The 13,844-nt window shown below is 39.1% G+C and overlaps 1 protein-coding gene and 1 non-coding gene across 2 annotated transcripts in view; one reads left to right on the top strand and one right to left on the bottom strand.

Annotated features, from left to right (window-relative positions):
* The window catches only part of LOC131959557 (ras-related protein Rab-26), a 186,492-nt gene that overhangs the window by 114,657 nt on the left and 57,991 nt on the right, over window positions 1-13,844 (top strand). The gene's annotated exons all lie outside the window — the stretch shown is intronic.
* Window positions 11,925-11,997, bottom strand: trnar-ccu (transfer RNA arginine (anticodon CCU)). Its single transcript has one exon. It is a non-coding gene; the product is annotated as a tRNA-Arg (tRNA).

Below are 13,844 nucleotides of genomic sequence, written 5' to 3'. Positions count from 1 at the left end.
GACCCTTGAGGCACCCCACAGTAAGAGGGGTCACACTAAAAGAAAAATCTCCCAAATGCACTGAGAAGCTCCTGTCAGTAAGGTAGGACTGGAGCAGCATCCTTGATACCAACATGCTGCTCCAGGCGTGAGAGCAGGTCCTGTGATCTACTGTGTCAAATGCAGAAGTTAAATCTAATGTCACCATGATGGCAGCTGTCGTGGCAATTTTGACAACTGCACTAAGTTAAGGGGGGAGCTGGCAAAACACAAAGCACTCAATACTCTATTCAGCAAGTTTTATTAGCACATTCGTGTTCCTTACACCGCACAATCCCGAATGACTCTTTCACAATACAACAAAGTCCCTTACACCGCACGACTTATGACTGTTGTATTTCCCAGCACTGAATGTTCCTATCTTCCTGCCCTATACATCACATCAGGACAGAGCCCCCTGATCTACATGTTCCCCTCAATCACGGTGCTATCAGAGTTAAGTTCACAGTTCGAGTTCTCACAAGACCTTGCGTCTTGAATATCAAGTAGGTTGCCGCCTACTTCATGTCCCACCATGCAGGAAACACCAAATTTCCTTCACACAGCACACCCAGAATCAACAGTTAAATTAAGATCTTTAAAAACTCTTAAAAGGGCAGATTCTATATATATGTCGAGGTTTATTTCTGTGAACCACAGGGGAATCTCCATTCACACTGCCAGCTATTTTGGAGCAATCGGAGAACACAGGAACAGGAAGAGTGTTTGGAAAACTCGTTAAAACTTGAACTAAAGAGGTGATGTATAGATGAACCTGTGGCACACACACAGCTTTGCTCATCGATTTTTTACCTAATTTGAATTCATGAAGCAGTAGCACTCTCCATATCTCTGTATTGAATGTGCATTACTTCACATTTCAGATAGCAGAATTTAGGCTCAGAAAATAAATCTTCCTTATCCTGACACGATTTCTGGCCTCCAATGTGCCTTTGATTATTTGTCTTCATTAGCATGTATCATATCCTCTACACGTATAAAACATCCACCCTGCAGGGATTCCTCCATGAGGATGTTTGCCTATTAGTGTTTTAAGTCACACATGACAGCATTAGCATAAAAAAACAGCTCTAATGCTCAGGAGCAGATGCAAACTCAGTGGGAGGTGAGTGGACACTCCGTGTGTGTGTGTGTGTGTGTGTGTGTGTGCTTCAATGTGCATGTGTGTGTGGTGAATCTACAGTGAGGGCGGTAATCCCTTCAGAGGGGTTAGAGAGCACACCTGCTCAGCACAGCGCTGAACTACAACCTGCAACACACACACACGCATACTTGTCAAGGCAATTTAGCCTTATTAATGTTAATCAATTCTGATTAGAAGTGCAGCTTGTGCAGGCCTAATATGTGCACAAACACACAGAATCACACATTTTTTATGTGGTTTCAGTGTAGGGCGGGACTTTTTCCTGACATGCAGCAATGTTTTTCTCCTGTTTTCTTGTGTTTGATGTACTGGTTAGCCTATAATGTGTTACAGTGACTGGAGAAGCACAATGTATGTCTGTTCTGCTGGCAATCCAGCAGAACAGACGGTGGACTTTAACCCAGGAGAACGGGCTCCCTTGTGAAAACAAAAGAAAACAACTTTTTACATAACTTCTGTGACTCACGGTTTGTGAATCACGTTTTCTTTTAGGTAAGTTCCGCTATTAACGTAACTTACACTGTAAAAAATGTCTGTAGATTTTACAGTGAAAGACCATAAAATGATAAATGGGTTAATTCAGTCTCAGTAACAATGAAACACTGTAAATGTATATATCAGCCAAAACAGTATTTATTTTTTTTAAATACATTACTCCACTGTAAAATACACTGGCACCGTGTTTGTAGCAAAAATATACTGTAATATCTATATACAACTTGATAAAATGCTGCAGTTGTTGTCGTCCATACACACTTTCAGTTCAGTTCAGTTTGACTTTGACTTTGTTGGTCAGTCTGTGGGTTTGACTCTCATTGTGGAGAAATAAAAAGACTGAAGTGAGATGAATACACTGAGAATTTTCTCTTATTTGAAAACAATTATTGATTGAATTTAATTTTGTAGACACAAAATGCAGCGAAACAGTTAAATCGCAATATTTTGTATCGCAATACTCACCATATCACAAAATGCTTAAAATACGTCTCTCACTGCTGCTCATGTGTCACTTTAGTGTATTATTCAGTGAGACCATACATCTAGATTAGGGCTGGGCGATATGGAACAAAAGTCATATGCCAATATATTTAGGCTGAATATCGATAAACAATATATATCCCGATATTTTTTATTGCAAAGTGAGAGCAAATGTTCAGTCAAAGTCAAATATGACATGTCACAAGTAGTTTTATTGAAACCATTTATTTATGTGAACATAAATACTGTTTAACAACAGGAGTAGCTTTTTTTTTAAATAAAAAAAAAGCTCCATAAAGTGCACATTGAAATAAAAAAATATATTAAATAAAAGCCGCAGCTTGCCTCGAGCAAGGATCACAGTGCAAATTTAAACTACAGTCATGGAAAAAACTGTTAGCCCACCATTGTTTTATTCAATTTTTTGTTCATTTTAATACCTGGTACAACTAAAGGTACATTTGTTTGGACAAATACAATGATAACAACAAAAAATAGCTCATAAGAGTTTACTTTAAGAGCTGATATCTAGACATTTCCAATGGTTTTCTTGATAATTACCAAAATAAAAACAAGAAAACCAACTCTATCCGTTCTTAAATTACACTCTTATGAGCTATTTTTCGTTATCATAATCATTATATTTGTCCAAACAAATGTAACTTTAGTTGTACCAGGCATTAAAATTAACAAGATATTAGGGAAAACAAGGGTGGTCTAATCATTTTTTCTATGACTGTATATCGATATACACGATATGTTCTAATTCCATATCACATTTAAAAATATATCGATATATTTTTTATATCGATATATCGCCCAGCCCTAATCTAGATACACAAATATTAAATGCTCAAGCTGCTAAATTGATAGAATGAATAAAAAAGACATGATGTTGTATGGATTGATTGATTGATTGATTGATTGATTGATTGATTGACTGATTGTCTTTATTTCGAACATGCAGGCAATAAAAAAAACAAGTTTAAATATTAATCGATGAATAAATAAAAAACAAAACAAAAAAGCAAAAAAACCAAAAAAAAAACAGACACTTTCTGCAAGCTCGAAAGGGGGTAGGAAGAAGTAAAAAAACGTATCTAGTCCTACCCCTTAACGGGTCAGTATATACATACATATATGAATAACCAATATAGTCACATACAAATATTATAAATAATTATATATATATATACATATACTATAAACAATTTATATTACATTGTGAATACCTATGTATATTATAAATTACTATATATATATAAATATTATAAACATAAGTACAACTAGGACTGCAAGCAGTACTGAACGGGACCGAGCAGAGTGGAGCCGTCAGGGGAGGCGCCATCGGACACGGCGCTTATGCGTACCAAATTGCATGTCTCCTACTACTGCCTACTCGTGGTAGGTGTAAAACATGTTACTTCCTGTTGCCAGCAGGGGGCGCTATGACTGTGTGTCGATATTGACATGTGGGTGTGTTCAGGGCTGGCCCCTAATCACGTGTGTGAAATTTGGGACAGATTGGACAATGTATGGTCAAGTTATACAGTTTAGTGTGTTATGGCGAGACGCCATATTTTGCCGCCATGCCACGCCCACATAGTGTGACCGTCGGTAAAGATTTATACAACTTTTGATCCCAAAGGCCTTGTGATGGTACTGACCAAGTTTGAAGTCAATTGGGTAAAATCTGGAGGAGGAGTTCATTAAAGTATGCAACCTGGAAATGGACAAAAACAGTAGGAAACGCCATTTTCGATCCAAGATGGCCGACTTCCTGTAAATTTTTGGGTATGGGTTCTTGAGACTTTTTGGTGCGTCTTGCCATGATACATGTATGTACCAAATTTCGTGTCTCTACGACATTCCTGTGCGAGGGGCTGAATTTTATTGACTTTCAAGGGGGCGCTGTTGAGTCATTTTACCACGCCCATTCCCAGGACCACTAGAATATGTAAATTTCAGTGGAGATTTATGTATATTCCAAAAATGGTGAGTTTTTGAGTATGATAAAGGCCCCAAAAAGGCGATTTTAATTCCGGAATAATAATAAACGGACCAATTACAATAGGGTCCTTGCACTGTTAGTGCTCGGTCCCTAATTACCATGTATATTACAAAATTACAGTCTACATATGTCCAGGTTACAGAGGCTTTTCTAAATTTCTGTACTTTGGAAAATGTTTATCTTTAGCCCTGATGAATGTATACGTGTTACACATAGTTCTCACCATATTCTTGTGCATCCAAGGCTCCTGCAGCACACGCTGGTGTCTCCTATAGTGTAAATCCATTAGCAGCAGAGCCTCGGGGTGAAGGCTGGAGAGCATTTGGATGATAAAGAGATGGAGACATTGTGCCCAGTGCTTTCCATCACTCACTCTCTCTTATTCTGTCTCCCATGTGTTTCTTTTGCTCTTTCACTTCTCTCTTCACTCTCCATACCATCTGTAACCATGACCACAGCCAGTGCTGCTCTCTATCTCTCTGCCTCCATTTAACTTCCACTATGTCTTCTGCTGCCTTCTGTTTCACTCGTCCAGGCTTTTTTTTGGCTTCACATTCCTTTTTTAAGACCAGTACATTTGCAGTAATTCTGATAAATGTGGATTGTCATTGTTAAAATTAAGAGGGAACACAAATTATCAATAATCATCTTGGATTTGGCTTCTTAAGCCCCTTTTTAGTGATGTAGTTATGTAAATGTGCTGGTAATTCAACATGGTCTTCTGTATAAACAAGCCCAGAGTCGTTGCTCACAATGACAATTTCATTTGGTTGGTCAATTTGCAACATTGCAAAAAAGTTGATGATAAATCTTCATGCTGTTCTTTACAGCAGATAGGTGTGAGCCCGCTCTCTACGATCCAACTGTCCTCATAAAACAGTACGGTAACACTTTATATGAGGGAACACATATTCAATATTAATTAGTTGCTTATTAGCATGCAAATAAGTAACATATTGGCTCTTAATGAGTCGTTATTAAGTAGTTATTAATGCCTTATTCTGCATGGCCTTATTATACAACCAGTAAGACATTAACTAAGAGTTTTCCCTCAATAACCTCAGAATTATTGCTAATTAGTAGTAAGTAAGGAAGTTGTTGTCTTTGAGTTATGATCTTAATATGCTTTACTTTGTATGGACTTTATAAGTCTCTACATAACAGTGAACGAAACCATGGAAACGGCAAATAGCCACCTTCTCCAGACCTTTGACGTGACTGGTGGCTCCTTTTGGATGATTGGATGAGGATTGGTAGATTGTAATCAATCATTACTTACAAGGCGGGTCACTGCTAGACTAACATTGGTGCAAAGTGTTCCCTACAGGTCACAAATAGAAGTTTGGATCACAAATCTCGCGAGACAGATTTTAACGCAACGAGAAATATCGTTGAGTTTAATCTCGCGAGATCTCGTGGCACGAGATCTTGTCACACCCCTATATGTTACCCTCCCATCTTTGACCCTTGGTTGAGTCAATTTTGAGACAGATTTTAGCTTCAGTAAGCTTTCACTTACATTTCTGGGTGTAACCATGACAGGTTTGAATTGTAATTTGACATTGTCCCAGTCTACTGCTATTGTCCTCTGGCAAATCAAACATTTTGTGCAGCTCTTTCCTGATCTGAAGGTGAAATTTGTGAAAGCAAACACATGATGCGGGATGTATCTTTGGACATATTTTGACTGTAAATAGCAGGCCCACAACCTGCCCCTGTTTCTCCCAAATATGGTCAAGTCAAAGTCTGAATCAAAAGTAAAGTAACACTTGACAAAAATGGCAGTCTCCGGGATGAAAGTCCCGTGACCCACTCATCCTCCCCGACTTCCTCCCTACGTGGACTTTATTGCTTTTTATAATATGTCATTTGACTTCCTTCCCCTCTTTCAACCTAGTGACTAGAACAAAATGTTATCATTGTACTTTTCTGGATTTGTTCAATCCCAACCTCCTAAATTGTCCTCTGGCAATTCAGACAATTTGTGCTGCTTTTTCCTGATTTGGAGGTGAAATTCGAGAAAGCAAACACACAATGCGGGGTGTGCCCTGGACATCTGTTGACTGTGAATAGCAGGCTGCACACAGTCTGAATCATCAGAGTTCAAGTCCGAGTTGACTCACCAGTCCCAAAAATCATGCTCCAAGTCCGCCTCGAGCCCGATTCCAGGACTCGATTACTCCATCCCTGGTTATATCAGTACCTCAATATCCCTTTTTTTTTTTATAACTTAAATTTTTATTGAGTTTTCACATGTATATAGGCAAAAACAATACAGCAAAAAAAGGTACAAATTAGAGTAACAATGATAACACTAACAAACAGTCTGGAGATGCTACTATTCAGTCCAATGTTCCATTTAGCATTTGTTCAGTTGGTGTCATGTCTCATGTAAATGTTCCATTTTTCCCATTTTTTTCCCAAACACGTTCAGGTATGTCAATTTTTCCATAACAATAATTTCCTGGACAATTTCAAAACACTGCTCCTGTTTTGGAGTGTTCACATTGAGCCAGTTTCTCTTGACTGCTTTCTTACTTGGTGCAAGTAAAACTTTAGTCAAGTACAGATCTTCTTTCATCACAACCTTCTCAATATTCCCAAGATACAACACTGGACAAGTATTTAGAATTCCATATCCCAAGACATTTTTTTTTTTACAACTGAGTTAACATTTTGCCAGCAAATCCTCATTTTTATACAATTCCAGAAGATGTGTGCATGGTCTGCCTCCACATTCCCACAGAGTCTCCAGCAGTCCTGTTGTATGGCGAGTTGCCTAGATTTTATCTTTGGTGTTATCAAATAGCGAGTTGGGTTTTTCCAGCAGAACTCCCTCCATTTTAAGGATTTTGTTGATGTACATTGTGTCTCACACACACTGCAAAAAAAGAAAAGTTGGGTGAACTCAAAATTTCAAGGCAACAAACTTCGATAAAATTTTAAGTTGGACAATTAAACTAAATATTTTGTTTTGTTTTTGAGTTTGCTCAACTCTGAATTTCTCTGGCACGATTGTAAAGCCGCTATAAAATGTCAGCTAATGTTGCGACCACAATTTTGAGTTAGCATTGATACGCTAATGGCTACTCTTGTAGCTGTAACAAGCAGCGCTGCTAGCATCAGTTAGCCGCTAGCATCAGTTAGCCGCTAGCTTTCGCTAATGACAGAATTTCCCAACAAAGAAATAAGAGTTATCAGAACTATTGTCCCTTGTTGTGAACTCCAACTTAAAGATATAAGTAACAACAACTCACCAACTTGTTTTTGAGCAGACAACTGGCTTCCTTTTTTGTGCTAACTTACATTATTGCCCTAAATGTCAGTAATTTATATTTCCAAGTTTTACCAAATTAAATCACTGTTTTGGGCCAAAAAATACAAGTTGGCTTTTTTGCTGTGCATGTGGTATCACTCCAATATCACTTTTTCAGGTCGTTGTATGAACAGTGAATGAGGAAATGACAAGGTTGCTCTCTGTGCTTCTATTCATTAGACAACAATGTTGCCCATCATAACAAAGAGGAACCTTTCTATATGAATACTGTAGAGCAGCACACTGTACATTCACATTGGAGCTCACACAAACATACACCGCCTAAACCGTTTTAATGTGACTAGTAAAACATAATGCTCTACATGAATCAACAGTCTGTGACTCTCTTCAGTTTCCTCTTTGGTCAGGGACATGCTCATACATAATTTAATGCTTTTCTAGTTGTCATACCAACCAGTTAATTATATGTTATGTAATTTTTTTGTGTGTGACTTCCTACCATCAATGCAGCAATTATTTTTCACCACCATTATCAACACTTTTGAGTGGACCTTGATTGTTTTGTCCCACTGTGGCCCCCATAGTGCTCTGGTTCATATTAAATGATAGCAAGCCAATGAAATAAATAAAGCACATTCTCAGGGGTAATTACTGTCAGTTTTTAAGACATGATGATAACCAATACTAAGAACGTCATGTAGATAATCTGAACAAAATGTAGCATTAATGACATTGTATGTAGTCATTATTGTATGCAGATAAATATTGTCATAATGGCTCAGGAACCTGAAGCTTTTAAACCCTTGAATCCTCTAAAACCTCATATCAGGACTTTTCAGCTGCTACATTGGCACCATGCACCATGTTGGCTAAAGACACTCCTATGTTGCAGATTTGCACTCACCCCCATGCCAAACACACACATGAATATCCACACACACACATTTTATTGGTATTGACCAGCAAGCTTGGGAACAGAGGCCACAGAGAAAAATCATTAGATCATTAAATCACTGAAAGCCTTCTTGCAGGAGGCCAGCTTTGTTGTTCAAAAGATTCCCACAACAGTAAAGTAAAAATCAATTTGATGTACACATGGTGTCAGCTGGAACATGGCCAGCTAAATGTTCGGAGGGGGAGAAATGGAGCAGACTGAAGCAAGCAGAATTACAGCGTGTTTGTGCAAATATGATCTGATTAGATGTTGTTCTATTCATGTGATTTGTTACGTTTTGCCAGCCCGTCTCCTAAAAGTTATGTTCCCATAAAGTGAAACTGCGTTCTCAAAGGAATGGTATTATCCAGCAACAGGCAGAAGCTGTGAATTAGAACAAAACTAAAGGGGAAAAAAGAGATTTAACTTAGCAAGTTACCCATTTTAATAGAGAATTGGGGGAGGGGAACAAGGGATTTTTAGGGGGAGGCAGTAGGTCAACAGTAGATGCCACATAAAAGTGGTATACAGCAAGTTAATAATAGTTTGGGATTTTTCATTCATTCATTTCATTCAGTTTTTTTGTAAAGGGGTATTTGTTGGGTGTGAGATTCAATAAGGTCACAATAAATGTTTCCTTTATTTCCTTTGTCTGATCCATCTCAGCCCCAATAAGTTTATTAAGTTATAAAACCAAGGACATTTTCACTATAATTTTAGTTAATTAACTGAAACTGTATTTTGTTGTTTCGAAACTAGTTTTTATTTCAGTTAACAAAAAATGTATTTTCAATTCTAGTTTTCGTTAACTATAATAACCTTGGTATACACCATCTTAAAGCTGGGAACCTGAAGATGAATTAGCTGATCGGCACTGTGTGTCAAGTTGTTCTACTCATAAATCTGTAATAAAACATTTATTTTTATTCATTTGGGGTTAATTGTCTTTCCTGAAAAACAAAACCCAGCCTGCTCTGATTGGTTCGTGTTTCTGGGTCTTCCATATTTGCACTCTTGGCATCTCTGCACCACCATTGCAGCTGGGGAATGACTGTTACAGCACTGTTGTGGCAATATCAACCTACATATAGTACAGTTGTTAGATCACAACCTCAAGCGTTATTTCGTCCCTTTTCCAATAAGATATCATCATGATATTCATACATTAATTTATCCTTAACCGCTTATCCACAGTCGGGTCGCGGGGCCTGGAGCCGATCCCAGCTGACATTGGGCGAGAGGCCGGGTCTACCCTGGACCGGTCTCCAGACTATTTCACATAGAGACAGACTATCATTAGTCTAGACGGATTTCAGAAAAACGGCCTTCTATAAGAAGTGAGGAGCATTTAGGGGTACAAGTCGGGAACCGGCCTACTTTACTCATTTCAAGGGTGCTGAGTCCAAAAAAAATGGTTCCCAAATGAACATTTGAGTTTTCTAATTTGTATCAAATGGCCACCAAATTGCCCATCTTGCTCAGTCATTGGACCATTTCCCCTTCGTTTTTTGTAAGTAGGCAATCAAGATGAGGAAATGAAGTTTTTGGATCTATAGTCTAGGGTCAGAGCAAGGATATAGTGGAGGCTCAGTGTCTTTTTTATGTGTATATACATTATATATATATATATATATATATATATATATATATATATGCAAAATACCAACTGGAACATTTAGATAGATTGAATATTTATGTCGGCCTTAAAAAATGACACAAATAATGCTTAATTTCACCTTAAAAGTTGGTATTTTGCATATATATATATATATATATATATATATATAAGACACTGAGCCTCCACTATATCCTTGCTCTGACCCTAGACTATAGATCTAGAAACTTAATTTCCTCATCTTTGATTGCCTACTTACAAAAGAACTTGGGGAAAATAGTCCAACGACTGTGCAAGATGGGCAATTTGGCCGCCATTTTGATATGCAAATGAGAAGGTCAAAAAATTAAAATTTCGCTTGGGAACCATTGTTTTTGGATTCAGCACCCTTGAAATAAGTAAAGTCGGCCGGTTACCAACTTGTACCCATAAATGCTCCTCACTTTCACTTTTTGGACAATTCCGTCTAGACTACATGCTCTCATTCACAACTACGGGAAATTTAGAGTCACCAAATAAACTGCATGTGGGACTGTGGGAGGAAGCCAGAGAACCCACGCTGACAACATGCTAGCTCCACACAGAGGAGCTGCAGGCCGGAGTCGAACCGTTGATCTTCTTGCTGTGAGGCAAGAGTGCTAACCACCTTGTAGCCCTCATCAAAATCAAATCAATCAAAATTACTTTATTCATCCCCGAGGGTAAATTCAGTTAGTCTGGTAGAATCTCTGTTAGAATGAGACAGCCTGATGGCTGTAGGAGAGAAGGATCTTTTGAATCTCTCCGTCCTGCAACAGAGAGAGAGGAGCCGTCTACTGCTGTTGTTTTGGTTTTGTGTAGCAGATGATCTGGTATTTCAAGTAGGGATTTGCATTTCAGGCAAAAGTCCTATTTGATAATCGTGGGGTACTAATCGATTTATATTCGAATATTCGATAATAACACCCCCACCCCAAACACACCCCCACCTTCCACCTCCCGCCGCGGGAAAGACAGAAAGAGATCCGCTATTTTTAAGAACTCTGGCTCAACAAATGACACCAAACTCCGAAAAGCCTCACCTTCAACGAAGCTGATGGGGAGCATGTCTTTTGCGATCATCTTTGAGACGAGGGACGGCTGCTGCAGTAATCTCTCCGTCGCATCTTCCCCCCTTTTTGTTTCTTCTTCTACAGCTTGGCGTCTAGCCCGCCACACTGTATCATCAAATGCCATGCTGCCCCGTGTGGAAGGCACCAGTAATACTAACAGTAAAACTATTCGATTTTTGGTGATTTAATGACTGTTCGAATATTCGAAAATTGATGCCCATCCCTAATTTCCTCCAACATGTTGACAGGTCATCTCTCCACCACCTCCTCCAGTGTGTCCAACCTGGCTCCAACCACAGAACCAGCTCTTTAGACCAGAACCAGCTCTTTAGACCAGTCTGATCATCTCTGTGTGTGATGCTGCCTCCCCAGCAGACTGCAGCATAAAACAACACACTACCACCACAGACTGATAAAACATCTGCAGCATCACACTACACATGTCCAGAGATCTGAGCTTCAAGAAGAAAAAGAGGAGGCTCCGCCCCTTTTTGTAGAGAGCGTCAGTGTTTAGGGACCAGTCCAACTTATTATCCAGGTATACAACTAGATACTGAGAGCAACACCTCCATGTCCACCCCACAGGTATTCACTGGCTGAAGGGGGGCTTGAATCTGGGGAAATCTATGATCAGTACCTTAGTCTTTGAGGTAGGAGTACTATCTAGGAGATAGTTCTTGTGACTCCAGTCACTGAAGGCTTTTATCAGATCCCTATATTCAGATTCTTGTCCAGCTGCTAGTAAAAAAAAGGCTGTTAGCAGAGGATGGTTTCGATCCATCGACCTCTGGGTTATGGGCCCAGCACGCTTCCGCTGCGCCACTCTGCTGTCAATCACCCCAGATGGGACTCGAACCCACAATCCCTGGCTTAGGAGGCCAGTGCCTTATCCATTAGGCCACTGGGGCTTGACATACCAAATGCTCAACCTTTCCGTGCACATACAGACAGTGCCAGTATAAAGCAACAACACAGAAAGCACAATGTGTGGTTTCAAATAACATAACAATGGCCCCTGATGCCACAGCAGTAACAGCCACCAATAGCAGAGGATGTTGTTACTATAGAAACATCCCAGGCCATGGTTTGTAGCAGAATGGAGAGAAGAGACATTGATCTAGTAGCCCTCATCATTTGGAAGATAATCTCTTTGTTCCTTCTTGAGAAAATAAGTATATTGATCACTCCTCCTAAATTTGCCAAACTAACTCTGAACACACATTCATTTCAGTCTGCCTTAAAGGTCAAATCTAATTTTCTTGTCTGATGGCCGTCCTGCAACAGAGAGAGAGGAGCCGTCCACTGCTGTTTTTTTTTGGTCCATAAAGGTTTTGTGTAGCAGGTGATCTGGTATTTCAGGATGGCCTGATACTTAGAACTTGGCACCACCTCCATGTCCACCCCACAGGTATTCACTGGCTGAAGGGGGGCTTGAACCTGTAGAAATCTCTGATCATTTCCTTAGTCTTTGAGGTGTTCAGTAGGAGATAGTTCTTCTGAAGGCTTTTATCACATCCCTATATTCAGATTCCTGTCCATTCCTGATACACGTCACAATAGCAGCGTCGTATTTGAAGTCTGCTGTGTACAGTGTGAACAGGAGTGGAGCAAGAACAGTGCCTTGTGGAGCCCCTGCGCTGCTCATTAATGTCCCAGAAACACAGTTCCCCAACCTGACATACTGTGGTCTTCCTGTCAGGTAATCTGTGATCCAGGAGATGAATGAAAGATCCACTCCATCTCTGTCAGCTTGTTTTTAAGTATGTTGGGTTGGATGGTGTTGAATGCGCTCATGATATGTTCGCTTCAAATTTTTGGGGCATTTTATGGATTTGGACATGAAGAGCGTTTTTTGTATGACTCATTCATCCAATGACTGATATCCTCCCTATGTGGGCTTTGACCAGAAAGTTAAAAACGCACAACAAACGAATCCAGGAGGAATTCTATTTTCCTCTAGGCGTAATAGAGTATGAAGTTGATGCTCGCGTTCCCGATGTTCATGCAAGTAGCAAACAGATGCGTCCGGTTTAGAATTGACCAAAAAAATAAGCACATGCAATGCACCAGACAGAGCATTGTACTGTTTGCTGAACTGGCAATTTCAGTCAGGTAAACACAGACTGCAAAACACTCCAGTGGTATGATTTGTCTGGACTGTACCTTGAGTAAGAAACCTACACAAGAAGAGGGCATTCTGTTCTATTTATGAGACAGACACTTGTTTTTCTAACTGAGAACTGCCAGGTTTCCTTCCAAAAGTATGGCAAAGAATTTCAAAAGTTGGCAAAAGAATAATCACATTTTAAGAGTTGGTTCACACCTAATTTTTTTAACTCTAGCTGAACTTTGGGATTCTTTTTGCCACAGAACAAGGACTGTTGGTTTATCTCCCATGTTTGCACTTATCAATTATGGAACAGGAGCAAAAAAGGAGAAACACTTTCAACAAAAAAAGACTTCAACAAATGAATAAATGTAATGTTAGAAATAAAATCTAAAGACATTAATCAAAATCTATGACAGTAAAAGACTGTAAAATGATAAATGGGTAAATTAAGTTTCAGTAACAATGAAACACCGTAAATGTATATATCAGCCAAAACACTTTTTTTCCATCCAACCATCTTTTTTTGGGAAAAATATATTACTCCACTGTAAAATACACTGGCACAGTGAATATAAAAAAATATACTAACATAGCTACAAGCCAACACTGTAATTTTTGCATTTATTTTTTTGTAAAAAAAATGTT

This window comes from Centropristis striata, chromosome 21, assembly GCF_030273125.1.
Source record: "Centropristis striata isolate RG_2023a ecotype Rhode Island chromosome 21, C.striata_1.0, whole genome shotgun sequence".
NCBI classification, from domain to species: Eukaryota; Metazoa; Chordata; class Actinopteri; order Perciformes; family Serranidae; genus Centropristis; species Centropristis striata.
Note: the sequence above shows the minus strand (reverse complement) of the source record. Positions and strands in the feature narration are given on the sequence as shown.